General features: G+C 52.4%; 1 long non-coding RNA gene across 1 annotated transcript in view; it reads left to right on the forward strand.

Moving 5' to 3' along the window:
- The first annotated feature begins 417 nt into the window (after positions 1 to 417).
- LOC121480079 overlaps positions 418 to 15,137 on the forward strand; it is a 214,805-nt gene continuing 200,085 nt past the window's right edge. Inside the window, exon 1 of the long non-coding RNA XR_005984891.1 lies at positions 418 to 511. This is a non-coding gene — a long non-coding RNA (uncharacterized LOC121480079). The remainder of the gene's footprint in view (positions 512 to 15,137) is intronic.

Raw genomic sequence — 15,137 nt, forward strand, 5'->3', positions numbered from 1 at the left:
CCAAGTGCAACATTTCCAATTCACAAAACACTTCCACATTCATTCCACCTAAGGTCTTCTTCGAGAATGCATTCATTGAGGGTGTTCCTGTGCACTGAGGTGATGTGACTCGCTCAGAGGATTTTGCACAAGCCCTCTCCCACCACGCTGCTTGCACACAGTGAGGCAGGAGGAGAGCCTCTGAGATTGAAGATGGCTAGAGTTGGCTACACGTATTGTGTATTTGTTATGGTGCAGAGCCAAAACTCAGCAGTGATTGCCATACATGTCGGAGGTTATTGAGAGAACATGATCTCCAGTTGACCTGCAGGCTGAACCAGGGCAATGGGAGGCTCCTTCCCCTCTTGCTGCCCCCTCCTTTGTCTCTGGAAAGTACATTTCCCCTACTATTCCCACCCGAGCAGCCATCTCAAGGATGTAGCATTGAGAGGAAAAGGTGTTGTTCAGATTGTCTGGAGGGCTTCTGTGAACCCAGTGAAGGTCTCTATGTGAGCTTTTAAGATTCCCACAGGTGAGTGTAGAGATCTCCCGTTCTTGCCATTGCCCAGGACAAGCCTCCTAAGTTCCCTTGCTTGTTGAAGGCGGCCACCTACCAATCTGGAGTGCTCTGCCTCTTTCTTCAGTGTCTCCTGGCCTGTAGTGTACAAAGGCCAGTGTGCAAACAGATCCTATGAAAATACTTTTAGGATCCTGTATATCAAGAGCCATGTGGATCCCTTGGTGGTGGTTCTCAGGACCCTCAGAGGTAAGCAATGTAAGCACTTAGTCCAGGTCGTGTTGCCAGCAGGCTTTGGGACTGGTTTTCAAATGCGATCCTCAGCACTGTGTTTTACAAATGCTCCTGAGGGCACTCAGCCTCCCTGGCCAGTCCATGTCTAGAAGAGAGAACTAATAACACTGAAAGCGAATCTGCCGATGGCATTTATTTGGGAGGCGTTTTGAGCACCGGGCAGGCTCTGGTTGGGCTCACTGTGAAGTCTTCTGCTGTGTTCACCGGGTTGGAAAAGTCACTGTCTCTGATGCGGAGAGGAGGTGGCGTTTCCACCCTGCCCTCCCCCAGCACAGCCTGCAGCCCTGGCCCCTCCGTCTGGGGTCAGGAGACATCCCCTCCCCTATGGAATCAATCACTTCTAAATCTGACTCCTGGGCCAGTAATGATATCAACAGGGTCAGAGCTACGTAAATGCTGTAAGGCTCAAAACCACAAGTCATTTTTCATGGAGAGTTTGTTTCTATCCGAATTGGGCAGTTGTATGGAATCTGCTCGGTGGGAGCCTTCCGGCCTCATTAACATTTCCCCACTGACGTTCCCGCTCACGGTAGGCACAAAGCAGGCAAATTAATTTGGAACGACTATCTCAGATGGGGAGTGGAACACAGCCATTGTTTTTGATCAAGGAGGAAACTTAATTTTTATTGGCAGCAGCCCTCCATTGAGGTCATTCTCAGTGAAAATTCATTGTGCTCTCTAATCTGTTGTCCCGGGAGGGTCAGCATCAATGCTGTGTCCGTGGCTGCTGTTTTAATTCAATTTTATTAACAACTAAATCTTGCCACTGCCCAAGAAATAGTTTTACATAAATTAAGGTGAAGTGTAAAGGTGGAAAGAGTACTTGTCAAGAAAGGGCATTCGGATTTCAAGACCCTGGAAGGGGCCAGAATGGGCCAGACACCCAATACAGGGTTTCTGTAACAAAGAGGACCCGCCAGCATACCGAGACGGATGACACCAAGAACCAGACACGTTCCCGAAAAGATGTGAGGAAATCAACTTAAAAATTACAAAATAATTTGCAAGGATGAAATGCTTTGCTATGTGAAGTAACCCCCTGGCAAGGCCTTTAGTGATATAAAGTTCAGCAAATCTGCAAATTAGAGTCAGTGACCATTTATATCACTCTGGGCAAACGGTTTCTTCCATTTGCCAACTCCAGCAAAGGGTCACGGCCCCATGCCTATCATGGGGAAGCAAGATGAGCCAGAGGACGATGCTTTGCAAGTATAATTCATTCTCTCAGTGTCATGAATGGGGTCTTCTGGAGGCAGAGTTCTTGTAGAGATTCTGTAGGACCCTGCCTATACCCTCCTGGCCACCCCCGAATGTTCCGGCACCCCTTGTCTGCCTGTATCTTCCTCTGACTGGGAAGTGTGAGGGCCCACAGAGCAAGCCAGAAGTGCTGGGGTGTTAACATCCCAAGAATGGCCCTCAACCAAGAAGGGGTGGGAACCAGAAGATAAGAGGTTGGCTTTTTTGCCCCTCATGGGAACAATTCAGAGGATTTCCAGTGGGCTTAACCTCCACTGACCATGGCAGTGACCCACTCATTATACTTCTCTCTTCCCTGTCTCCCTTTGCCCATCCCTTATTAGTGCTTCCCGGAGTCCGCTCACACGTAAATGACTTGTAGACCAGTTCTTGTCTCAGGAGCTGCTCTTAGGGGAGCCCAGACTAAGACAGCCATCATGACCACATGTCGTTGGCTAGATGCTGAGCTACAAAGCAATGTGAAGAGTGTTTCCAAAGACTGGTAAATTCGACTAACCAATGCGTTGGCATACCAGCGAGTGGAGCAATTAGAGGACCTGACGTTGCTAGTTCCCAGTTTGAGATCCGTGTTCAGAGATGGTGATGAGGAATGATCTATAAACATTGCCCTGCCTCTTTCGCTGCTTGCCAGTGAGAAAGATCAACAAGGTGCTTGGAGAGATCGGAACTCAGGGTGGCAAATGTTCGGGGAGTGTTATTGTTATCCGCAGCCAACACTGAGCGTTTAATAGGCAGGGGACAGGATACAAAGTGCAAAGTGTGGCACTCACCCCAGAGCAGCTCCCTGTCTCCTAGAAGACACAGGACTTTTCCCAAGAAAAGTTACTTGGAGGCAAATGCAGGAGCTGCTGTGGGAGGTTGAGTGGTAGTGCCCGAGGGGGTCGCTGGCAGAGTCAGTCTTCAACTGGGTCTGGAAGGAAAGGTGAGAATCAGGCGGTGGGAACAGGAATCCTTGGAAAATCTCACTTGATAATTAAATTTCACGGAACTATTAAGTTGCTCACGTGCAAGGCGCATGCCCATGGGTCACCTGTGGGCTTAATTCATCCCGCAGACCCGCCTAGCTTGGTAACTGTGAAGTGCCAAACAAATGGAGTCAATGTTCAAGGTATCAAAAGATTTCTAAATTCTGAAATTCTGGCTTTTGTTGAGATTCCTAGAAGATCTCTCAGCACTGGGTCTGCATTCCAGTGGGTTGAACAATGGGTTGAAATGAATAGAGGCCATTTACTTATTTTTTAATTTTATTTTTATTCATTTTTTATTGGAGTTCAATTTGCCAACATATAGCATAACACCCAGTGCTCATCCCATCAAGTGGAATAGAGGCCATTTAGATGAGGCCTGTGGCTTTTAGTTTGCTATAGTTCCCCCCGCCCCAACCTGATTGTCCCCTGACCAAGGGTCAGGGGTCACTGTGGCCAATGGTCAGGGGTCACTGAATCATAGCGCTTGCAGTTTTAAAAATTTTTTCCCCTCAATACTGAGTCATACCTCTAAATGCATGTCTTTACTTAAAATGACAAAAAGAAAGCCATCTGAATGTGCAGATGGGAAATTTATTTTTTTTAGGGGAGAATAAAATGGTACATATTGAGCATGAACTAATTGCCAGTCGCTGAGCTAACAGCTTTCCAGGCATAGCCAGCCCCTCCCCATTTTACAGATGAAGAAGTGGAGGCGTGAATGTCTCCAGAAACACCTCAAGCTTCTTAAGGGAAACGTGGCCCTGCCCTGGTGCTCGAACCTCTGCTCTTTCCACCAAGCCCCAGGGCTTCCTTGACCTTGAGCGTCTTCCTGAGTGCCTGACTTTCACAGTCTGGGTGTGGTAAGTCCCCAGGGTCACCACATTTGGGGGTGGGTTAGGGGTGAGGGTGGTGGGAGGGAGAGCAGGGTGATACACCCGGAATGGGGCCTTATGGTCACCCCTTAGGTTTGAAGCCTGCCTCCCAGGACCCACACGGTCTGCCTCAGGACTTAATCCCGCCCACTCAGGGCCAGAGAGGTATTTCAAGAGGGGAAGTGAGGGCTGGTATTGAGTGTGACAGATGGGCCAATCCCAAATCTGGGGCCTCTGGATGAGGAAAAGAAGGCCATGACCGGGAAGTCATGAGTTACTCCACGTTCGTGGCTTTCTTCACATTTCTTGAACTGCCAACAGAGTTTTGAACAGGTAGGGTCCCACCCAGGAGTCTGGGGGCTTCTTGGTTCACGGTCTCCTGACATGACTGCTCCTGAGGTGTCCACAGCTTTGTGATTCAGTCAGCACCTAGAATCTGCCCAGGTTCCCTCGGTTCAAGCCCCAGCTCCCTACTCAGCAGCCCAGAGACCTCCCACCTGTTCCTTGATTCCCCCTCTCCACCCATAGGGGATGCTGTGAAATAATGCAGCTTCAGGAAGCAGTTAGCACCAAGTCTGGCACCTACAAAATGTTTTACGTTAGCTCTGGGGAGCCTGGGTGGCTCAGTCGGTTAGGCGTCTGCCTTCAGCTCAGGTCATGATCCCAGGGTCCTGGGTTGGAGCACTGAGTTGGGCCCCCTGCCTCTTCCTCTGCCGCTCCCCCTGCTTGTGCTCTCTCTCTCTCTCTCTCTCGGTCAAATAAATAAAATCTTAAAAAATAATAAATGCTAATTCTGTAAAGGGTGTGTCCCTTTCCAGATGACTCGGAAACTTTCCCCGGGACCCTTGGCTTTATCTACTTGCATCTGCCCACTCTCTCCCTCAGCCGGAGACCTCGGGAGCACTCTACGCAGATGATCTATGCCAGCCCCAGTGACAGGGGCAGCGTGTTCAGGAAGAGTGGTCTGTGCTTCCCAAGCGCCCTCAGCCTTCCTGAGGTCCTAGGTCTAGGGGGCCCCGGAATCCGGCCCCACCTGGGCCAGGATGCAGCACGTTCCAGCTCTGTCCACGAGGTGGTGCTAGAACCTCACCTAGGGCTCCGGGCCCGGGATTAGCCGCCAGGGCCGCAGGTGGGACCTCAGGACGGATCCTCCAAGTGGAGGAAAGGGGAGGGCAGAGACAGCCCCGGGCCGGTGGGATGTGAGGGGCGGCCTCGCTCCCGGTCTCCCTTTGCCTGTCTCCTGTCTGCTGTCCCACCGGACAAGGATGCGGATGGGTGAGGCCCGAGGGGGCCGGGTCACCGCCGCCTTGGCCTTATGTCTGTAGCTGAGTCTCTGCTCGTCCTCTGTGTTGGGTCAGGCTCCTCTCTCTGGTCCCCCTGTGGGTTTTCCATGAGCCTTTCTGCTCCTCTGCTAACACCTCCCAGAGCCCTCCGAGACCACCTGCCCTGTCCTTGCCCTCACCTCCAGCATAGTCAAGCCCTACCACTGGAGCCACCCCTCCTCTGTGCCTTCGCTCCTGCAGCCTTGCCACCACCTCTGCACCATCAGATCTTATCTTTTCCCCTTGGGTGCCCTGGAAGTGAGCGTTCCTTCTTCCCAAACCTCGTTGCATCTCTCCTAGGGCACTGGATGCTTTCAACCATTCCACTGAGCACCTTCTTTGTGCAGCAGGGTGCTGGGATACAGTGGTGAACCCTGGCATCCCGGACCTCACGGAGCTTATGTTCCAGGTGCTGAGTTAGGTCTAGAAGGAGTGAGCGGAAGTGTCAATAAAGCACAAACGAGGATGTGTGCAGTGAACCAAGCTTATAGGGTGCTGTGAGAGAGCGTCACTGTGGGGTGTAGACTGGGGGAGTCTTCTCTGAGCAAGTGGACAGCTAAGCTGAGAGCCTTATGGCTGACAAGAGCTAGCTTTGCAAGGGGGCTCAGGAGTGGGGTGCTCCTGCCCAGGGGACACCACGAGGAGGGCTCGAGGACAGGAAGGTACTGGGGTAGAGAAGAGGGATGAAGGCTGGAGCCCAGCACCCGAGCACAAGGCAGGAAGTCACTGAAGGGAAATCAATAGAGTTTAGACCTTCTGAGGGTACTGCTGCTGCTTGGTGTGCAGTGGCCTGGGGGAAGGAAGGAAACCACACTGCACCGAGGATGATGGTATCTGGGACATGGTGGGGAGGAGCTGGGGAAGCAGGCCCATTGGGGTATGCTCTAGAGATTGACAGGCAGCTCTTCCCTATCACAAAGGGATGGGGTCTCCTGTCAAGTCGAATACCAACTCTGTTGGCTTGGGCTGGGGTGGAGGGGACATAGCCTCCCAGAGTACTGAGAGGGAGGTGTTCTGGGAAGCGAAGGGTGACATGATGGAGCCGCCAGCTCTGGGGTGGGTGCAAAAGGGGCAGTGTGGCCATTTGATTCGGAGACTCAAAACTTCCAGAAGGCACTTCCAGAAGTGCTTGATGAATTGTGTCCCAGAAAGCATTTCCTGGGGGGGGGGGGGCTCCCTTGGGCAAAGCAAGCAGCAAGGGTTGATACTGTTGGGGTCATGTGTGCCAATGGGGCTGGAGCAGGGTCCCTTTCGCTGCCTGCCACCAGCCGAGGAATGCTTGTGGTGGCTGCAGAGAGTGAGGGGCCAGGCTTGGCATCTCTTTCGCGGCCTTTGCTCTGTGCTCCAGGGGGCTCAGCCCAGTTGGCCCTCAACGCTATTGCTATTGCGTAAGCAGTGGGCTCCAGGCCCCTGGTGTTCTCCCTTGGTGGCGCCACCTGCATGCTTCTTCCCCTGGGGAGAGTCAGTGCTCTAGGAATCGTGTAGTCCAGACTGCCCTGCAGAAGGGGACAGTGGGTGCCTCCCACGCGGCCCAGGAACACTCCCTGGACGCCTGCATCATACCCCAACTTCACCCCTCACCAAGCTTTTGCTGGCTGTAAACTGCCTTCCTGTGGAGAAGGCCTGTTGGGCGTTGTTTACCGTAATTTTGCACCTTCCTAAAACTGCGATCCACCGAGCAAGCTGGCGATGGAGGGAGCAAGGACGTGGAATTTTGCATCTGGGATCTGCAGGAAGGTGGCAATCGCAGCGGAGGGGACGGGGGAGGGACTGGAAGCCCTAAGGGCAGTGTCCCAGCTGCACAGGGTGCTGTGGCTCTGCCTCTGGGAGGGGGACTGTCCTCCCCGCTGCAGGGAAGGGGCCGCGGCACTTGCGCCGCTAGAGGGCGCCAGCACCCTGCAGCGGGGGCTTGCAAGGCCCGCTGGTAGTGGGTGAGATTTGGGGTGTCTCAGGGACCTCAGGATGGAAATACTGTAGTGCCTGGACCTGCTGCCTGGCATGCCCTGCACCCCCTCCTCCGCTCTGGTGCTCAAACGTGGCTGCTGCTTCCTTGGGCCTCCCGCAGCCCAGCGCAGGCCCCACTATTGGCTGGGGAGCCCTAGAGTGGGGACCCCTGGCCAGAGCCCCCTCTCGGGGGCTTTGGCTGCTGTGGTGGACACTAGCAGGGCTCTGCAAGTTAGCCCCTGTGGGTGTAGTCGGATCTGCCTGTCCAGGATCCTGTGGTGCCTCCGGCCTCCTCCCTGCAGGGTGAGATTCCCCGGGGAGCCCCTGCCCCAGGCCTGTCTGTCCCTCTGTCCTTCGGCCGAGCTGGGTGCTGCACTCAGTAGGAGCTCATCCAATGCACTAGATCTGTGCATCTCCTAGGGGCTGGTCCCGGTGCGCCACCTGGGGTGGTGGCAAGGCCCTGGTGGACGATGCGTGGGTGAGAAGGTGGTGTGGCCGGGGCTCAGATGCAGCTGAAGGGCTGGGGACACTGAGGGCGGGAGGAGGGCCCGGCGGCGGGGGGACCTTGGGGGGTGGGTGGGACCACAGCACCTACAGGAGGACAGAGAGCCAGAGGAGGTGGGGAGGGCAGTGAGCTGCCCTCGACAGCAAGGAGGAGGACTCAGACAGGCGGGGGAGGACTATGGGATGAGAAGGTTTGGCCCGGTGGCCACCCTGGCTTGCCACTGTTGGAGAACCAACCCTTGGAGCCGGCTCTGCTTCTGACTTCCAAAACTGTTTCCTCCAGGCTGCTCTGGGCCAGGAAAACACCAAGGAGGGTGTTTAACCACAGGGCCGGGCTCCCTGGAGGGCTCCGGCAGAGCCACGGTCCTGGGCTGCTGGGGCCTGCGTGTCCCACGGGCCCACTGATGTCCCGACAGCTGCGGGCACAGGTGCTGCGTGTGCAGAGGTCTCCATGGGTGGCTCTTGCCACCAGCGCCTCTGAACATTGCCAGCCCGGGTACGGGGCCTGCAGAAAGTTCCTGGGCCCCCAGGCCTTAGCCGTGTGGGCTGTGGGCATGCCGGGCAGGCTGCGTGTTCTCCTCCCAGCTTCTACTACGGCAGCTGGAGGATGCTGCTTCTGTGCTAATCTCCAGCAGCCATTCCTCAGGGCTTGAAACTAAACCCTCCCTGTGTATAGGGCTTGTCTGAAATGTTAATATATTTGATTTCAAATGTCACTGGGGGATGATTATCATCATCAAGAGAGCCTTAGCGATGGACATTGTCCAGGGCTCGGGCACTTTGTGCAGAGTGTGTGTGGAACACGAGGGAGTCTAAGGAAGGGAAGGCCTGTGGCTTGGAGGTGGCAGGCCTGCTTCTGAAGGCCAGGATGGGTGGAGCGATTGCATTATCTATGCAGGTTCACCACACACCAGGAGGTGGTGGGCCCTGGCCGGGTGCCATTCATTCTGTAGTGCAGTGTGACAGTCAGTGGGACTTTCTTGGAAGAGAGGCTCAGAGAGGTTTAGATTCTTGCCCAGGGCCACACAGCAAAGCAGAGACAGACAAGGCTCAGGAAGCAGATTTCTGCCTCTAGATCTTCAGGGTTCTTTCTTCACAAAGGCTTGTTGGTTTCATTTGTTCACTTGGTCAAATAACCTTCACTGGGTGCTTACTGCATGCAGGTGCTGAGGACAGCTTGGGGACAGGCCATTACCACGTAAGGTTGGCGGCTACACACTGTGGCAAGCCCAGGCTGGGTGGCAGGGTGGCTCAGAGGAGGGATTCACCTTGGCTGAGTTGGGTCAACAGCCAGGCTTCTCAGAGGACGTGGAAAATAGTTGAACTCTGATGGAGGGTGATCCAGGAGTGTGATACCCCATTGAGAATGTCCCAGGAGAAACAGAGACGAACCACCAACTAAAGGACAAATAAATAGCAGAAGTTAAGTGACATGTTGGTGCTCTCACTAGACTCTAGTCCCTGCGAGCAGGAATCAGTAGCGCTGAGACGAGTGGCTCTGGGGGAGCTGGAGTGGCCAGGGGCCCCCAGCTGGTCAGTGGCAGGGCTGGGCTGTGAATCTACTGGCCAGAGGCCTTTTGTTTTCCTTTTTTTTTTTAAAAAAAAATTCTGTTCATCATGGGAAATTTCAAACACTCACAACAGTGGGGAGAAGCGCATAACAAAGCCCCACACTCACGTCAGCCGGCTTCAATAATTGCCAAGTTTGGGCCAGTTCTGTTCTGTTTCCTCCCTGCTCCCTCCACCTCCAGATGATTTCAAAGCAAATCCCTGACATCAGATCATTTTATCCATAAATATTTCAGCAGGCAGCTCTGAAGGATAATGACTCTTTAAAAAACATAATCACAATAGCATTATCACACCTAAAAACAGCAGTCGTTCTCGTCGATGTTCAACATCCAACTGCCTCATTTTTTTTTTTTTTTTTTTTTTACCAGTTGGTTTGTTCAAGTCAGGATCCAAGCAAGAGCCACACTTTGCAAGCAGTTAGGCCTTTTAAGTTTCTCTCGAGCTGTACATTTTCTTTCCCCCACCACGTGCCTGCCTTGCAACGTATTTGTTAAGACATCTCGTGCATTGTTGTGTGGTTTCCCACACCTGGCTCTTGCCGTTGGCATCCTCAGGGGTCCGTATGCATGTTCCTCTGTCCCCTGTATTTCCTGTAATCTGGAGGTCTGGTACTTGGAGCTGGAGGTTTGATCCCATTCAGGTGCATTTTTTGCATCTCTGGCATTCTTCAAGCACAAAATCAAAAGGCGGCCTGCCAAGCAACCTGCGTGTGTGTGTGCACGTGTGTGCCGGTGTGTGTGCACACATGTATATCCACCTGTGCACTACTTTCCCCTTCGGCCACGACCCGGTAGCCACTGCTTTCCACTGTTCACAGGCTCCTCTCAAAGTTGCAAAACTGCTTCAAGGCACCTGCCAAAGAGAAAGCCAGAAGCCACAGGAAGTACCCCCTTCTCAAAGCCAGTCCCTGGGATGCTGCCTCAAAAATGCCTTCTTCAGTGGGAACAGAATTCTTTGTGGTGTCTGCACACTAGATTCCTCCTGCTGCCTCCTTCCCTTGCTCGTATTTTGACATCGGGTCCTGAGCATCCAGCCTTCTCTTCCTGCGCGCCCCCATCATTCAGTGCCAGCTCTTTGCCAAAGCTGATGAGTTAGATGTGAGCCTCTGGTTCTGGCCTGAAGGTCCTGGGGACTGGTGTGCCACACTGGCATAATGCTGAAGTGACAGCAGTGACCCCAATGCCCAGACTGCCCTGGAAATAGGAGGGGGACAGGGGAAAGGTCAGGAGTGTGGGTCTGCTCTCTGCCGCTCCTGCAGGATGGAAAGCCCTACACAAGCCAAAGACGGAGACTGGAGGGGACAGCTCCAAGTGGAGACAGTGGCCTCATGCTCACTTGGGATTCCTGTCCTGGCAGCAGAACTGTGTGCTCTGTGAGCCACCCACCAACACGTGGCAATTAGGGAAGAAATATGTCATTTCATACCCTCACAGTGTGTCTGGTTCAGTGGCCAAACGACAGGGAGAAATTCTTAATCCCTCTCCTTTGTCCCTCACGTCCCATCCATGGCCAATGGTGTCAACTCAACCTCCAAGACAGATTTAGAATTCATCCTCTTATCTCCATCTCTCAGCCAGCCCCAGACCCAGAACCATCCCCACCCCACCCACTGCTCCTCAGACTCTTACTTTCCCTCATTCTCACCCTAATCCATCCCTCACACAGCAGCCAGAGTCAGAGATATGACACATAAAGCCTATCATACCCACCCCCGGCCTAAAATCCTATAGTGGATTGACTAGTTTCCCCAAAACTCACATCGACCTGGGATCTCACAATGTGACCTTACTTGGAAATAGATTCTTTGCATGGGTGATTAAGATGAGGTCCTGCTGGAGGAAGGTGGGCCTTAGACCCAATGACTGGTGTCCTCAGAAGAAGAGGAGAGGACACAGAGAGGAAGGCCACGTGAAGACAGGCAGATTGGAGTGATGCATACAAGGCAGGGAATGCCAAGATTTCTTCCCTAGAGCCATCGAAGGGAGCATGGCCCTGCCAACATCTAGAGTTCAGATCGTACCCTCCAGAACTGTGAGAGAATAAATGTGAGTGGTTTTAAGCCGCTCAGTTGGTGGTACTTTGTTATTGCAGCCCCAGGGGACTGATACAAACCCTTAATAAATGGCATTCAAAATTGTAGCTAGAATAAGGTGGCCCATCATGTCCTGCTGCTCTGGGCACGCCACCTCTTCCACCTGTCCTCTTGATCATCCCACAGGCTTCCCTTCAAATGCCTGTTCCCAGAGCGGCCTTCCCAGGACACCCTCCTCCTCCTGACCCAGTGCTCATCAACATTAGGCATCTGTCCGTCTCCCTCAGATTGTTCTCTTGTAACTTCCTTCATGGCACTTGTTCCAAGTGGTAATTTTAAATAGGATGTGATGTCGTCCCCTTACCAGATCGATAGACATGCATGTCTTTTTGTCCTTTGTCCCTGGCTCTTCATCCTGGGTCTGGCACACTGTAGGTGCTTCGTAAATATTTGCCAAATAAATGAACCCAACATACACACGTGAAAATGTTTCATGGGATGAGGCTGAGAAGAGGGTCAGTCAGTGAGGCATGGAGAGGAGGGGAGGTCAGAAATGACCCGACCCACGGTCCCTGGGTAGGACATACTGAGGAAGGCGGGTCAGGGCCAGGCATCGGTGTTTCATTGTGAACTCGGTGGTGGCGGTGGTGTGGGGGGTACCACATGTTTGCCACTATGTGCCGGATTCCTCTGCCAAAAGGACAGAATTTGGCTCTGCCTGCTAGTGAGGTGCGCCCTGCATCTGAGCGGGAAAGGCCTTTTGGCTCTCTGTGCTGTGATTTATGGGTCCCAGACAGAGGGCAAGTGCTCATGATTTACACGAGCCACAGACCCCTTGGGGCAGCGACTGTGGTCAATGACATCACCCGACGGAGGAGATTTATAGCAGAGGGAAGACACCAGAACATCCGGGAGCAGCTGCTCCAACTCCCAAGTTTACAGATGGGTCCACTGAGGCCACGAGAAGACCTGTGATTTGCTCAGGGTCAAAGGTGGGCATCCTCCCTAGGGCAGGCCTGGAAGGGCAGGGCAGGACAGCACTGGAATCCAGGTGTCTCTGGACATTTCTGGACTCTCCTGAGGACTTTCCTTAGGAAAACAGTCAAAACCAAGCAGATATCAACCCCCACCCCCACCCCAGCTGCTCGCTGGGAGGCTGGCATTTAAGTCACTTGATCTGGCCCAGCTTTTACTTAAAGATAATAAAAGTGACAGTTCTACTTTATTTAAAAGTTAAACTTTTTAGGGGCATCTGGGTCGCTCAGTCAGTGAAGTGTCTGCCTTCAGTTCAGATCATGATCTCGGGGTCCTGGGATGGAGCCCTGTGTTGGGCTCCCTGCTCAGTGGGGAGCCTGCTTCTCCCTCTCCCGCTGCCCCTCCCCCTACTCGTGCTCTCTTGCTTACTCTCAAATAAATGAATAAATAAAATCTTTACAAGTTAATCTTTTTTATTTTTTTTGTTTTTTTTTAAAGATTTTTTATTTATTTATTCATGAAAGACACACACAGAGAGAGGCAGAGACGTAGGCAGAGGGAGAAGCAGGCTCCAAGCAGGGAGCCCGATGTGGGACTCGATCCTGAGACTGCAGATCATGCCCTGAGCCAGGGGCAGGTGCTTAACTGCTGAGCCACCCAGGTGTCCCCAAGTTTAGCTTTTTAAAACTTCCTAGTTTTTCCGCTGATGGAGCCCGTGCTGAGAGGTCACAGCTATCCCTCTGCAGCCTCTGCCTTCACTGCCCTTCTGATCCTTTGATGTCTGGGAGCCTGAGACAGATGTGGGTGGAGGGGGCCAAGTGCGGCAGGCACAGAGGAGGCCTGCAGCCTCATTCACCTCGCCTGATTTCTTATGAGACTGCCCACCCCATCCAATTGGGGTCTAGAGCCTGGCTTTGTGCTGGGCACACAGTGGTGCCTAATTAAGGTGGATGGACAGATGCAAGGAAATAGCCAGGGATGGCTTGAGAGCCTGCAGCTCAGATGATGCTTGTGACTCGCCCCGCCCTCTGCGTCATCGTAGACTTCCTTACTGACAGACACGTGGCCTCTCAGGGCTAAGCCTGGGAGCCCATCTGCACCCCCTGCTCAAGTGAGAACCCCGTTAATCATTCTTGACTCTTTTCCTTTCTCCCTGGCATGTGCCATATATCTGCAAGAGCCATGGGCTTGATCTCTACAGGGTGTCTCTGAGGCCCCTCTGCTCTCATTGCCACGGTCACCGCATCAGCACAGCTCAGCTCGGCCCAGCTCGGCCCAGCTCGGCCCAGCTCCCTTTCCCTCAGTCCCTGCTGCCACCCTTGTCGCTGGTATAGCTCCTGGCGGTCATACAAGGGGTGAGGCTCCTAAGATGAAACACACTCAAATCATGGTAACTCTCTGCTTAAAACTGTCAGTGGCCTTCTGCTGCACTTGCAGTAAAGTTCTGACTCCTTGGATGGCCCACAGGGAGGCCTGCACATGAGGGGACCCCCTGCCCGTGCTGACGGCCCCTTTGGCACCCCACCAGCAGTGCCTGCTCGGCTTGGCTCATAGCCCGCCCAAGCCCTGGGTTCCCTCTACTGGGAGGCTCTTTTCTCTTGCTTTCCATGGCTGGCAGCTCCTCACCCTTCCAGCCTTAGTACGTGTGACTCTGTTAGGGACGGTCCCTCTACCTCCCCCTCATCATGCTCAGGGGCCACCAAGCTACATGGGCTGATTTCATACATGAGGCTCATTGGAACACAGCTCCCCCCACCTGTTCCATTACCTATTTGGCTGCCTTGGGGTTAGAGGGGCAGAGCCAAGAGGTTGAGACACAGGCCGTATGGTCCAGAAAGCATAAAATAGTTACCATCTGGCCCTTTTAAGAAAAAAACAAAAACAACTTGCTGACTCCCGTTCTAGCTCAGCCTTTTGTTTGCTTTTTTATTGTCACTTTTCACATACAAGAATCAATTTATATATTTTCTTGTTAGCTTTTGTTTTGGTCTATCTTCCAATAAAAGTTTAAATTCCCTGAGTGTAGGGGTGTTATATGAGATAGGTGACACCTGTACGCCTGGTCTGCATGGGGATGTTACAGGAAGCATTCAATTATTATCTGACCCAAATAAAAAAAGAATAAAGATGCTGTTCAATGTTTCCTAGGACTAATCAAGTAATAATTACTGGTCAGATTTATATTTTTGGATTATGTTGAGCCTACTTGCTCCAAACACACGTACATACCCCCGAGTGGGGCAGATGAATGTCGAGTGTGCATTAATGGCACTCTTGCCCACCTGCACACAGACTCTTCTATTTCTCTCTTAACTCTTCTATTTCTCTTCCTGGAAAATCTTTGAGAATGAATTGTCTACAAAGGGTGAAAAATGGGTAATACATTTCCCCTGCCAGGAGTAAACAGGACGGAGGATAGACAACGGATTGGTTTCTAGAAGAAGGAGACTGAACCCAGCATCATGTTCTGGTCTTGATGCCATGAACTTGTTATGAATGGCTTCAATTTCTTTGGAAGTAGGTAGATTATCGGTTATAGCTAGCTAACCATGAGAGCATGTTTTCTCTCTGCCATGGTGTCTTTATCTTAAAAATAGTCTCTGAAGAGTACAGATTACTATTTAGTTGTGTGGGGCTCTTGTGTTAGATTCCCCATGTGTGACCAGGTTATTTTGACTCACAGCCAGACCCACTGGATTAAAGGGAGTGTGGATTTTCTCCCATATCTCATATTCTTGATGGTAACTTCTGGTTCAGGTGTTCCCATTTGCTCTGTGTCTTTGGGCAAGACGCTGCACGTGCCTGAGCCTGTCTCTTAACCCGTGGTAGGATCATATTTAAAAAATATTAACTGATTGTTAACCCGTGGTAGGATCATATTTAAAAAATATTAACTGATTG

Source organism: Vulpes lagopus, chromosome 2, assembly GCF_018345385.1.
Source record: "Vulpes lagopus strain Blue_001 chromosome 2, ASM1834538v1, whole genome shotgun sequence".
In the NCBI taxonomy this organism is placed as follows: Eukaryota; Metazoa; Chordata; class Mammalia; order Carnivora; family Canidae; genus Vulpes; species Vulpes lagopus.